At 39.6% G+C, this 13,426-nt stretch overlaps 1 protein-coding gene across 1 annotated transcript in view; it reads right to left on the bottom strand.

Moving 5' to 3' along the window:
- LOC124219841 (protein dimmed) overlaps positions 1-11,841 on the bottom strand; it is a 33,750-nt gene extending 21,909 nt beyond the window's left edge. The window contains exon 1 of the mRNA XM_046628014.1: positions 11,480-11,841. The gene's annotated coding sequence lies outside the window, so the exon portion shown is untranslated. The remainder of the gene's footprint in view (positions 1-11,479) is intronic.
- Positions 11,842-13,426: the final 1,585 nt, after the last annotated feature.

The raw sequence follows: 13,426 nt of genomic DNA, 5'->3' as shown, positions 1-13,426 counted from the left end.
CTCTCCGCGCCACGTTACATCGCATCGGCGTGTTTGCCGTGAACCCGCACACATGCTACCGTCTGTCTCCAGGAAACAACGACGACGAATACTTTGAGACGATTAGGTACACAGGAACGATTCCTCGCTTTGTTTTCATTCGGTTGTCCACAGTTCTCGGTCTTCAGAGGTTAGGAACCGCCGGTAAATACTGATGAGTCGAAAAATCTTTACACGTAACTAGATTGTGATACTGCATCCATCGGCGTGTGTGTTGCGTGAAACCGAATCCGAGGTACAAATTTAAAGCCGTTTCAAGCGATACTTAGCCAGATACGACACGAAATGCTTCTAAATATGGGAAATTGTTTAATAATTCATTGTCGACATGGGCGGTGATCGTTTTATCGACTGCGACGATGGCAGGATTATGTCTACACGTAATTAGACGTTTATTCTTCGGAACTCTGTATTGCATGGAATTGGAGACAGAAAAAAAGAAACAACGATTACCAGGCTTTTGATCAGCTTATTCTCTCATGTCTCACTGTACAAGACGTCACAAATATCGTTCTCTGCACTCTGTGGTGTTACACAAGCGGATGAGTGTAACCTTACGTATATTATGCATCGTGCAATTATGCACAGTAAATTACATTCAGTTTTATTACAGAGTACTATAAATTGTACCGTAGATGCATATACCTGTCATCATGTTCAGAGCGTAATAAACAATTTATTATCCTCGATAATAATTTCTTTTTCTGTTTTTTTTTTTTTTGTTATTTCTACGCTTCATCTCTTTACTTTCCTCTAGTAAAATATCGTTTGGATCAGGTCAAATACTTCCGTATTCGGTCAACATTATACTTAAAAAAATACTCACGGCAACAACCTCTGCCGTACTATTATTTTGTATTACACGCGCAAACAGACTGACTTTTTTCTCACTCTGACGATGAAAAATCTCGCAATCTCACGACGCGACATTTCTCGACTCTTATCGATGGAGAGACCGCGACTTCCGAATCCTGTACCAGACTCTGGTTGCATTTATTTTCTATTCCTTACTGCTCGCCGTGCAGTTTCTGTAGACCAAATTCCGGATGTCGATTTACGCGTATGGTGTTGTATCGAAATTTTCACGTTTCTCTTCCGTCATGATTACTTGTCTTTTTTGTCATTATCAGGCAGGATCGTGATTTAACAGCGTGACAAAATCCGCTTCATGGAATATAAACAAGCTGGCTTGTTTGACTTCCAAACAGGTCCCTCGTCACTTATCAGGCTCATTTTTCATCACTGTTTTTGTACGTTCGATTTATACAGACACGAAAAACATTTTGCGCTCGTTGAAATCTAAGAAATCGGACTCTGACCATGTTTATGAGGATAAATTAATTTGGCTGAAAATTTAAGCATCATCCTACGACGTGTAACCTCCAGTTCTGAAGTTTTATCACAAAAGCTACTATCAACAGAATTCGGCACCCCAATTTTCGACGAAAATGAATCTGTGAAATTAATCAGCTTTTAGTATATTCAACCGTACAGATTTTCCAAGTATAGATTAATTTCCCAACAAATCAGATGCGATAATACGAACATGACGTTAAACAGCGAAAGAAAGACACTGTGTGTACTGACGTGATTGAAACCGGACAGATGAGCCGTCTAAGTCTAAATCTTGTCTCGACTCGATGATGTGGAGAAAGCTCTTTGCATCCTGATTGGCGATGATTTTATAGTCGGTCGTTTTACGTACGCTAGGTGTAAACGTCTCTCACAATCAGCGTTGATATATAGCTGAGATTCGAGTGATCTAAGTGCCTGCGTTACAGGACTTTCGGCTTTTGACGGGTGTCAAAAGCGTTTGGAAGTTATTACGTATTGCTCACATTATGGGCTCGAGTGAATCGAGCAACGCGTTGTACGTTTTTTTTTTTTTCCAAGCGAACATCCACGGCAAGGAGCGTCGAAAGTGTTTTAACGCCAAGCCGTGATGTTACCTGCATTGGCGAACGAAATTGTCCAGTGTAGAAACTTGCAACGCGTTGCAGTTACGCTCCACGTTTCGAGCTATAACTGCAATTACCGATTCTAAGTGTATTTATAGCTTCCAAGTACCAACAGCGTTTTACCTCGGCGAGTTAATTGTTGCCGAGAAATAATCCTCTGGGATACAGGTCACAATGTACTCTGTAATCAGGAAAATTTTTCCGTATTTTAAACGGATACACTTTGAAGCGCCTCCGGGCGAAGTTTGAAACTAGATATTGTATTTCTTGAAACCTATAATTTTTTTTCTTCTTTCTCTTTACCGGCAGCTTTCTTCGCGTAATTGCAAAATCGACCGGACAGTTAAGTCGAATGAAATGGAAGTGGGGAAAAATTGGCGTACCTGTGAAAAAGGAAAATTCAAAATGTATGTGTAAGAGAGACGTTTAAAACCCAGGGGAAGGGGTAAAAAACTATAAATGCCGATTGATGGAAGGAACAGAATATCAAACTTTCACAGATGCGAAAAGCTGATTCATAAAATTTTTAAACGTCAAGAGTTCAGGTACAGAAAATTGTAAATATAGAAAGTCCAAATACAGAATGGCGAAATACAAAAAGATCGAAACATAGAACGGAAGAATCGAGAATCTGTATACGATTCTATATTATCGAGAGAAATTCTAACGATTCTACAGTTTGGGATTTTTCGTTCTGACCTATCTATTCTTTTACATCTCGATAGTTCGACTTTCAAAATTTTTGAGTTGTGTAATAGTACATTATATAACAAGGGAATAAATCTCATATTTCCCGCAAATGTGTTCTAGGGAAAAATATTCAACTTTCGTCCCGCTTTTGAGGTAAAAAAAGTGAACTTTATGGTTGAGTCGGGAATAAAGTAAGTTTGCGTTTCTTTAAAAATTTGATATTCTATCCCTTCAAATTTTTTTTTTTAATCTTTCTACATTTTGACTCCCACCCAAGCTGACAATGAGTGTAAATCAGACTTTCGAAATTCATCTTTATCATTTGGAGGATGCAGCGTGTCTAATAGTAAATTGGGCCGAGGCAGCGCGTACCTAACAGTTCTAAGCGAGGTGGATACATAAGGGCGAGTATATAGGTATAAACGAAGAGTTTCGTTTGCGGTAACGACGTTTGTCTGCAAAGTGATTCTTATACTTTTCACTCTCGCAAATTATAATCGTCTAACGTATAGACGAATAGGCGTATTAGAGGAGGTTAAAATGGAATGAAATCTCTCTCCGGAGAAGAAATTGTATGTAACTTTAATGATAAACCGTACGAATGAAGACACGTGTGTTGCATGCGTATATAATATACCTAGACATATCACAACCACATGGCAAATATTGACGACGTCCTAATTTGACCGTGGAAAATTATACACGCAGTGTTCGTAATTAAGTTTAGCTTGCCCTGAGAAGAATCATCATCCTAGGGTATATATATATATATATATATAATAATATATATATATGTATATGTAAATTGTTCCTATATAATTTACTCCAATAATTGTTGCAATGTCGGTTTACGTTTTAATTGCTTTCCAACCTCTCCGCATGCGTTGTTATATCTTATAACCTATAACGATCTTTTTTACCTAAACTCGTAACGTGTACGTATAAGGAGAAACGAAAGAATCAATACAATTATAACCGCATATGCAGAGTAAAATAATGTTCGTAAATGTAAAAAGTGCATTTTATTAAATGAATTTATTCACATTAAGCCTCTGTTCTTTGCCTCTGTTTTTCAGGCCTGGTTAGTTTTTAAATTTACTGTCCGAAACTCCCGAGAAGAAACAGAGCCGAAGAAATGCTGTTGATATCGTAACTCTGATAAAAGACTTTGAGAGTGACAAGCATAGAGAAGAAGCCTGGAATTTTTTTATTTTAGAAAAAATCATAGGAAATCTTTTCGCGTCTTCGCCCAAACGTATGTCAGAATTGAAGCAAATTGCGTAACACGTTGAAACAAGAAAAACTGGTCGAATCTAACGGGTCTGTTCGTTGCAATTTTAACTTTAAACTTTACGAAAGTTCATTATCTGCATATCGTAAACGTGATTTAAAGGCGTGCCATCGATTCAAGGCAATCAACAATTAAGCTTAACGTTTATATACTCTCCGTATACCGTATATATACGTGACAGGAGTTTGGTTTGAAAAGTGAAAAGGATATAACTGTGAATTTAAACCTGTATTTTATATCAGCAACGGGCGGGTAATTTACATTTGAACTTTTCTCACTCCCTCTTTCTCTTTTCTTCTCACCAACGAATATGTATCCATGTATAAATAATAATATGCCTCGAGAGCACGTATGAATGCCACGAGGGACACGAGTAGAGATTTTTATAATTTCTTTTATGTTTCTATTTTTTTAATCCTTTATTTAAATGTTTTTTATTTTTCATCATTCCTTTATTTTTATAACACGTTTGCGATTCGAAAGTAAACCGTTTGTCTGTGGTTGTTACACGCATGCGAAGCGTATTTATTCTAATACTTAATTGGGCTATAAACCAGCGGATGGATATTATCTTCGGCTGTTCTTTATTATCGAAGGTATACCGTGTGTAATAATGCTGTGAGCGTAAATTAAAGTCGGTAACTCTTACCGGCCCGCCTTGATGATAGCTCAAATTAGCTTGTATTAAACGTACGTAACGTGTATTTTTATTTTCACCGTTTAACGAGTAAAAACGCCTTCTTCGTCATTTTCTCTGACGATTGAAATTCGGTATCTTCTTTAGCCAAGTGTTCGGCGCTGAGAGAAATTTTTAGTTCCGGTTACCGCTCAGTCCTTAACTAGTTTCATTTTTTACCACAGTCGAAAAATATACTTCCAGGTGCAAAATGAAAATTAGTTTTATAGCTGTTACCGGAAAGTCTAGTATCCGTTACTATTTTTTCTCGTTACGATAACCGTTACTAGATTTTCTTTCAACTGTTTCGAAAATTTAATGCTCGTGCAACGATAAATTGAAGTTGAAGCCTTGTTTAACTAAAAAAGTAGAGTAAACCGAACAAACTGATTTTGCGTTGCAATTACCAAGAAAGGATCGACGATAGCGCAAAATGGTTAGACGTACCTCGTTTTTCGTAAATCTAACAATATTCAAACAGTTTTTTTTTAACGATACCTGTTTTACTCAATTTTTCTAGTCACTGTAACGAATGGAATTTTTCTCAGTGTCCTATTTTTCTCAGGATACGAAAGATTATTATTTTGTTCGGCTGTAAAAAGGGATCGGTACTCCGTCTATTTGCGAATTTACTTTCAGTCGAAGATTAAGAAGAGAGATTGCGCGGGTGGATTTTTTTCGCATTTTTCCCACCAACGCGAGTTTCGCTTACAACTTTCGCTGACAATAATACTCGAGGCGAATTCAATTTCCGGACAATTTCTACAGCTTAAAATGTAAAATACCTAAAACTGTCCGACACTTGTGACGTATATTTATAATTCGAATTACCGTCCGACACACGGATAACCTTTCTAAATAGAAATTTCTTACCGCTTAAAAAACCAAAAAACTAGAGGGAACGTCATATGAAAGAATCTTTAGATAAAACTGGAGAAGAATTTAAAGACGGGGATACGCGGTCATGTTAATTTGGAAAGTCAGGCAGGGATAATATCCTCTGTTTTTACACGTGCACTTCGCGTACGTTATATATCAAGATAAGGTAAAAGTCGAGGCTGTGTAGTATCAAGAGTGCAATTAGTCGAGTGACCCGGACCTTTTCGCCTGCATTCTTAATGTTTATAATCTCAAAGCTACAGGCTTGAATAAAATTAAAACTACACATTGAATAAGGTTTCGGCCACGTGGGAACTGTGTCAAAGGAAAAAAAATTTCACTGGACACCGTACGCCGATCATTTAGGCCTCTGCAGAATATCGACACAATGTGTTTCAGCAAAAAATAATTTACGATTTTCCACCATGGCGCTCTATGAAAAGTTTGTTTGGATTGAAAGAAAAATTAGTATGATAACTCAGAACGCTCACCTTTTGACAGAAACTTTCTTTTACAAACCTAAACAAACTTTTTACTGGGTTGCCATGGTAAAAAATAGGTAAATTATTGTTTTCTGAAACACCCTAATGCAGGTAGATTATACAGTGTACATTATGCGAAGGCGAATTGGTTTCAGCCGGATTAATTCAGCAGTGTGTAAAATTTGCCACATCAGTACGTGTGTGGAACGAAACCAACACAGAGTAGCGACTTAATCACCAGAGATTTCTCACTCTAATTATATCTCGCTCAAAGTGTCGCGTAAACCTGATGTTATTTATGCGCCATTGCACACTCGGCTGATTACACTTTATAGGTACACATGAGATATTATGCACGTGTCGATACTCGGAGATAGAATCTCACCTTATAGCCGCGCGTTTTCTCCCTTCGCCAGCGTTTAATCTACAATCCAGCATCATCCGTGCCTGATTCATTCCGATTCGTAACCAGGGGGGATGGGGGGTGAAACGTGAAAGAAAGTGGGTACGGTAAAAAACAAGTGTTTTCAATTCCGTGTGGCTGTGCGTGCAATAATTTCAGTTTGGGAGATTGATATTAATTAACACAACGCTGATCGTCGGTGCATTAATTGATTCTCTTTCTCTTTCCATTGTTCGTTTAACAACATTGACCAATATCAAACTCCTCATCTCTAATGTTTACATGGATCAAGAGATAAGAGATGAGCAGCGATACAGCAAAATTATTATTTTCATTCCAACGGTCGACGAGAGAATAACAATTCCATTATTAACTACTGTTATCAATACAAATACTGTTAACGACTTTTAATATTCTGTAAAATTTTTCTAAAACAGAATATACACGGACGACAAATTACATCCAATCTAATCTAATCTCTCTTTCTCCGTTAGTCTTTCTCTGCGTAGGCACTCACGGTTTCGCTGTTTTCGTTTCGCCGGTTTCCTCTACCTAATGCCTACACCGTCCTACACACAGCCGCTTATCCAGCAAGGATATCTCCGGCTTTTTATCGAAGATAATTAGTGCGTGAACCGCGTGTTGCTCTGACGCTGCTGCATTCCCAAACGGCAGGATCGTAATACGCTGTAAGAAAGTTGGGAAAGCCTAGTTGCTCAGGATGGGAAGTTTTCGTCAAACTCGAACAACCGTTAGGTAAAATTTTTCTCAATTTCATCAATACATATGACACCGAAGGATTCAAGTTTCCGGTGAAGCTTGGAAGATTTTCGCTCCACGAACCTTTTCGTATATTATGTATTCTTGGTCCACGATGCCGGAGAAGTCCGAGCCTGATATTCCATGGATATAAATTTGAGCAGAAACAGGTTTCTCAGGTGTGTATGCGCGCGCGTGTGTGTGTGTGTGTGAGGGAGAGAGAGAGAGGGAGAGAGAGAGACATGTTGTACAAGTTTGTGAAAACACGACAACATTACGATAGAAGTATGGTTTTAACATGTGTGGGTGCGATATGTTAGGTAAAATACCGCACGGGAGTCGAGAGAGACTTCGGTGAAAAATAACAATACACATAATGTTTCAATAAACAGAACCGCCCCGCTTAGACACATACCGCATATATTTGTATATGATAACGATGATGAGGATAAATGCGGTCGACTGTTTATGTTCGTACTTCTCGCTGCCTACCGTCTAGGCGTCTATGCAATATCAAACACGCACTTATACTAGCTAACGATAAAGTCAGACGTATCCCGTAGCTGTTTAGGGTGCGGAAACTAATCGTGCACTGTGTATGCTTCTGTACAAATAAACAATAAGCCACTTATCGACAGATCGAACCGACCGTTAACGGTCATAATTCATTGTCGAGTTATTTGTATACAGCCGTATCAACACCGCTTAACTATCTCCATGTCGCACGATTCGAGTTAGTCGTCGTGACTAATCGATCGGCTTATCAATGTTCATTGTGTATAATAGGTTGGCACGGACGATGCACAAGCCTGCTTTTCCGTGTTGATATTTTTCGAACAGTGTCAAGTATTTCGAAAATTTACGACGACAAATTGGAAAGACGTTACGAGTTTTGACGTACCGGTGAACAGTTGAGAAAAATGAACCGTTTTCTTCTTAAAAGATCCGAGCAATTTCATAAAAACTAATTGCAGGTGCAGACGAGCACGTATTAAACCCGAGAGCGGTTAAAGATCGTTCTTTTTCTACGTACACAGGCCGCGGTCCGATCATTTTATACACACAGCCTGGACCCGTCCTAACAGTAAAGTTTTTTTCGATCGAGTAATTCGAAAGACGGGATAAATTTTCTTGCCCGAAATATCGTCCCCAGAGGCAATGATAACAAGAAAGATATTATAAAAGAGAGAAAAATAAAAGCGAATAATCGAGCTGTCTGTGTACTCAAGCGACGGGAAATATCAGCGAATTGTTCAGGCGTGACGTCGTTGGGGGAGGTGGTAGGGAACGCTCGATTTGTGCGTGGCAAATGCACGTCCGTATACGCAAAGCGGCGGAATATGTATGCGGGTACGCGTTAAAACGAATTTAACGGTGTAGAAAACAAGTCGAGGCATGACCAATTGATTTCCAACGATTTGTAAGCCCCTGGCTACAACTCGCCTACCTCCTCCACTCGTCGTTCCTGCGTTGCGGAAGATGTTGGTAGCTCGGTTAAACTTGCCCCGAGCTTTTTCACCGTCTCGCCTCTCTCTCTCCTCGACTCTCCGGCTCTCTCGATCATCGCCTGTAGGTACGACACAGTTACGTCGGGACATATCGACGGGGAACCAATCCATCGAGCTAAATTTTAATTGCTTATCTCTGTTCCAGCCGCGGTGCGAGGACGGAAATATTTGTCAACGAACGGGAAAGAAGCCGCCTCGATTTACGAGGATCTGCGCAAATATTCATCCCAAGAAATCATCGCTTTGAGGACTGGCGTTTCTTAACCCCTTCTCGGAGGCGTGAGATCCTGTTCCTCTGCCGGTCCGCGGCTGACTGACGCTTCAGCTTCCCCCACTCCCGCGTATTTCACCCCCACTTCGCTTCCCTCCCAAATCGCGACGCAACGCTGGTTTTTCTGCCGCCTGATTTAATCTTTTAGGAACAGGGATTTGTTTTTAGTGACAAAATTTACGGGTAATCTTTTTTCATTGATAAATCCAAAATTGGGACAAAATTGTAAAGTTTTTATGTATTTGTTTTCTTAAACTTGTAATAATCATTGATATTCTCTTTTTAGATTGATTTTCTTTTTTTTTTTTTGTAGATTTGTCCTGAATTCCGTTTTTCCCGTATGCAGTGAATTTCACATCGCGAGCAAGGCATATTTAATATTGTCATTTCATAAACGAGAGCAGCGTTCCCAGTATTTACAAATTCGGAAATTAAATTATCGAGTTATCTTTTGTCTTGCAATATTTTGTTGGTATTTGTAGACAGCGATTCGATGATCCCAAGTGATTTCGCACAATCTCGTTTGCAAATAACGGGGAAATGGATAATAATGCAATTTTTTCGTGCACGTAGGTTGAGGGTTATATTAATCGAGCATAATTATTACGTCAGTTCTGATTACAACGTCGTAGTTGTTCTACGTCATTCCGGCATTTCAAAACAAAGCATAACTCTGATCGAAGGTGAAGTTTGACGTTGGTGGAAATTCCGAAACGTTCAACAATAACCATCAAACGCAACGATAAACAAAAGAATGGTAATAAAAAAAAAAATAAATTAAGAAAAAAAAATAAAAAAAAAACAAGACACAATAATTAATTAATAACAGCTTGACTCATATTTTTGCAATTGGCAAATAATCCGAGCGATTAAAATTTTTCCTCCACAACTGGACGGTAACAATGCAAGAATATCGTAAAATAGAAGGATAAAAGTCGTATCGAATTTCGTAATCCGGGAAAGTTCTGTACAACTGAATTTTTAAATTCAGTAAAGTTGAAATACCGATTCGTCATAACGAATAAAAATGTATCCTACGGCTGTCAGAGACAACTTACCTTTCGACATTTCAACGATTTACATTTTAAGATCGTACAAACGGAACACTTGTATTTTTTGAAAATTCTATAAAATTTCGATCCTTCTCTATTATTCGATCCTCGCAGACTTATAAATTTTTATCCCCACCACGCGATCCGTAATCTCGCGGTGAATCACCTTCACGTTACGTACACATGTAACGAATAAAATACAGTAAGACCCACGCGCGTATCTTCAAACTATAATTGTCACGTGCAATTCTTCCCGGCATTCTTACGCCTTATCGCCCATACGCAATAAGTATTTCCACGCAGAGTTACCGAGCAGCGACCATCGGGCATCACAATACCGGTGACTCGACACACGTGAATGGACACGTGGGAATCGCATCTTCCAGCTCTCGCGATCTCATCGTAATTGTCTCTCTCTCTCTCTCTCTCTCTTTCTAATTTTTTTACGCGTGATAAAATCGGGCCGCAATTACGGCGAGTAAAAATATCGGCACCGCGGGTTTCGGGTTCGTCGGAACGATGCCGCGATCGGAAAAATCGGCGGACTCGGCCGAAAAGTATCGGGTTCCCGGACTTTACGGCGCACGTATTCTCGGGGCCTTAACTACTTTATATGCCCACCGAGCACCGCTTAACCCGAGAGTTAAGTACCGTCTAATGCGATTAACGGTGTGGCGCAGGTGCGTGCGGCGGCTTCGAGGAGAGAATAGAGGAGAGGAGAGGAGAGGTGGAGGAGGATCTTCGAGTGTGAGAACGAGGTAGTATTGATCGTTTCGATTCGCCGTGATCTAGCGATCGCGTTGTCTTTACCCGCCCCATTTATGTCCAATTTTTTATCCGGAGTAATAATGCCGATTTCCCGATAAGAGAGAGAGAAAGAGAGAGAGAGAGAGGCTTTCTTCGGATCGCGTTGCGCATATCGCAAGACTTACGGTGACGAGGTGAAAGTACACCGTGAAAAGACGATTAGTTTAGAATAAAGTGTGATATGGATTTTAAACCAGGGACTTCTTAAGGAGGTTCAACACAACTTTGACGAAGACGATGCCAAGGTTTTGAAAACGAGAAACATTTCAATAACGACAAGTTGACGAACTTTTGCAGCCAATTCGTTAGCGAATTCGAAAAATTTCCTCCGGCATTATGTAAAAACACAAGCGATATTTTGAATTTTTTACTCCAAGTATTTTGAAAACTTTCGGTGTGACTTTAACGCGATACTCGTTTACAAATGCTACGATTTTCCAAAGTTTTCAATAGCCTCGATTTATCAGTAATTAACTATACTTTTCATCACCGGTCGATTGGATGAATCGCTTTTTTTCTGTAATGTAAAAAAACGTTGACTCCTTGGTTTGAAGACACATCCCTCACGTTATTCCGATATTTAAATTTCATATCAGAGTAAACGTCATTTGCACAAGTAAGATTTAAAACACCAAAAACCGTACGCTTACTTGTTAATACTCACGTTAAAAATGTTGTAAATTCCATTATCAATGCCGGGAATTCATCGGCTATCCGATGATAATACACGAACTTCACCGCGATGGGAAAATAAATTTCCCACCGTAAATTGAATACCTGTTAAACGTATCGTGCACTGTTCACTAAAAATAAAATTACAATCACTAAAAAAAAAAAAAACCCGCCTATCGGAAATGTATCCCTGTGGTCACTTTTTATTTTTTCACAGCTCTGAATTTTTCTCATCAACGGGATTACACATCGACTCTCGCAACTATCCGGATCCGTTTAAAACGCGAAGTAACGCCGAGATTCGCGAGAGTCCCGTAAGATCCGACAAGAACGACGACAACGTGCGCGCGCCACAATCCGCCTCAACTTCTGTCAATGGTTTGACATTTCGGAGCGTTCTGGTACCGGCGGGGAGGGTAAAACGGGGAGGGGGAAGGAGGGGGAAGGGGGGGGGGGGGGGAAGACGGGACGCGCATGCGTCGGGACGCCGCAGGTCGTTGCCATTTGGCTTTCCAGGCAAACCGGCCGATCGCCGGCGACGACGCAACGCCGAAACTCGCGGCCTCGGCTGTCCCGAAATCGACGTGCCAAGGTGGGACCTACGCCCCGATGCGGCCCAAAGAGAGGCCCAAAACTTCCCCTTTTCAACCGCCGAGGGGGAGGAACGCAGATTCGGTAGACGACGTTGAGAATCGCTGGTTGCGTTCTTTGATCGATTGTGATTGAAACGTTTTTTTTTTTATCGTACTCATCAATTATCCTCAAAGGCGTTCGATTTCGGACTTTTCAGGATTGAGAAAACCGCTCGATATGCTTTAGCGACGATCCTGTTTTTTTTGTAATTTTATTACCCATGATATCGTTACGCGTTCGGTAGTTTTGCATATTTATGCGTTTTTTGAATTGGTGTAACGCTGATTCTTCTGATAATCCAAGCCAGGAAATAGATGGTAATGATACGATAAACGACAGATTTATGGTTAATGGTTTTTGAAAAACATTTATCGTGGATTCGATTTCACTGTGCGATGATTCATTTTATTCAAACGACTAGACTGTAATTTAGTCTTTTACGATTAGACTACTGATGTAAGTTATGATCAAGTAACAGCAACACTGAATTTGATGTGTTTAAAAAATATCTGTTTGAGGAAATTGATTGAAATGATTTTCTTCCGACAAAATATGCCGTCAAGAAATCTAATCTCTTCGTCGTTTGAAAATTATTTGAAATAAAAAATCGATATGCAAGCAGTTGTTCGTACGATGAAAGAAACTCTGTTTGAATTAGCATTTTGAAGAAAATTTTCATACATTAACTCGATGCGTACTGAAAATTCGACTGACTTAAAAATTATCCTCTTCTGGACGATTTTAAAATTGTAAAATTAGCTGTAGAAAATGATCAATGTTTGTCAGACATTCCTATACGACTACTTATAAACGGTGTAATTTTCAACCAACTATTTGAATACGGATGTACAACCCTTTTTTTTTCGCCTTATACTATACATTATACCGAGTGCAGCGGATGAGTTCACGAAGTGGCAGCTTACGATTAGAAATCCGAGCAGTTTGATGGAATTCAGTAACCGGTTTGAATTTAAGAACAGCTTAAAAACAAGGAAAAAACAAGAAAAAAAAAAAACCTCTGAAAGTCAACAAATGTGTGAAACAAACTTGCGACGCATCCGTGATCGTGATCACGAATCGATCGCGATCCAGAGATCCTCCAACGATTAAATCGTAATCCAAGGTGATCGACAGACGAGCATTTAAAGGCTTCATTGTCGCAACACTTTTTCGCTTACAACATTATTATGTACCGGGACGAAAGATTATTTGGCGTAGATTTGATTGACGTAAAGTTGTGTGATTTCCCAATGCGTAGGCAGGTAGATAGGTACGTAGAGAAAGACGATTCGAATCTTTCACGTTT

This window comes from Neodiprion pinetum, chromosome 5 (assembly GCF_021155775.2).
Source record: "Neodiprion pinetum isolate iyNeoPine1 chromosome 5, iyNeoPine1.2, whole genome shotgun sequence".
Classification (NCBI taxonomy): Eukaryota; Metazoa; Arthropoda; class Insecta; order Hymenoptera; family Diprionidae; genus Neodiprion; species Neodiprion pinetum.
This window is presented reverse-complemented; position numbering and strand designations above follow the sequence as displayed.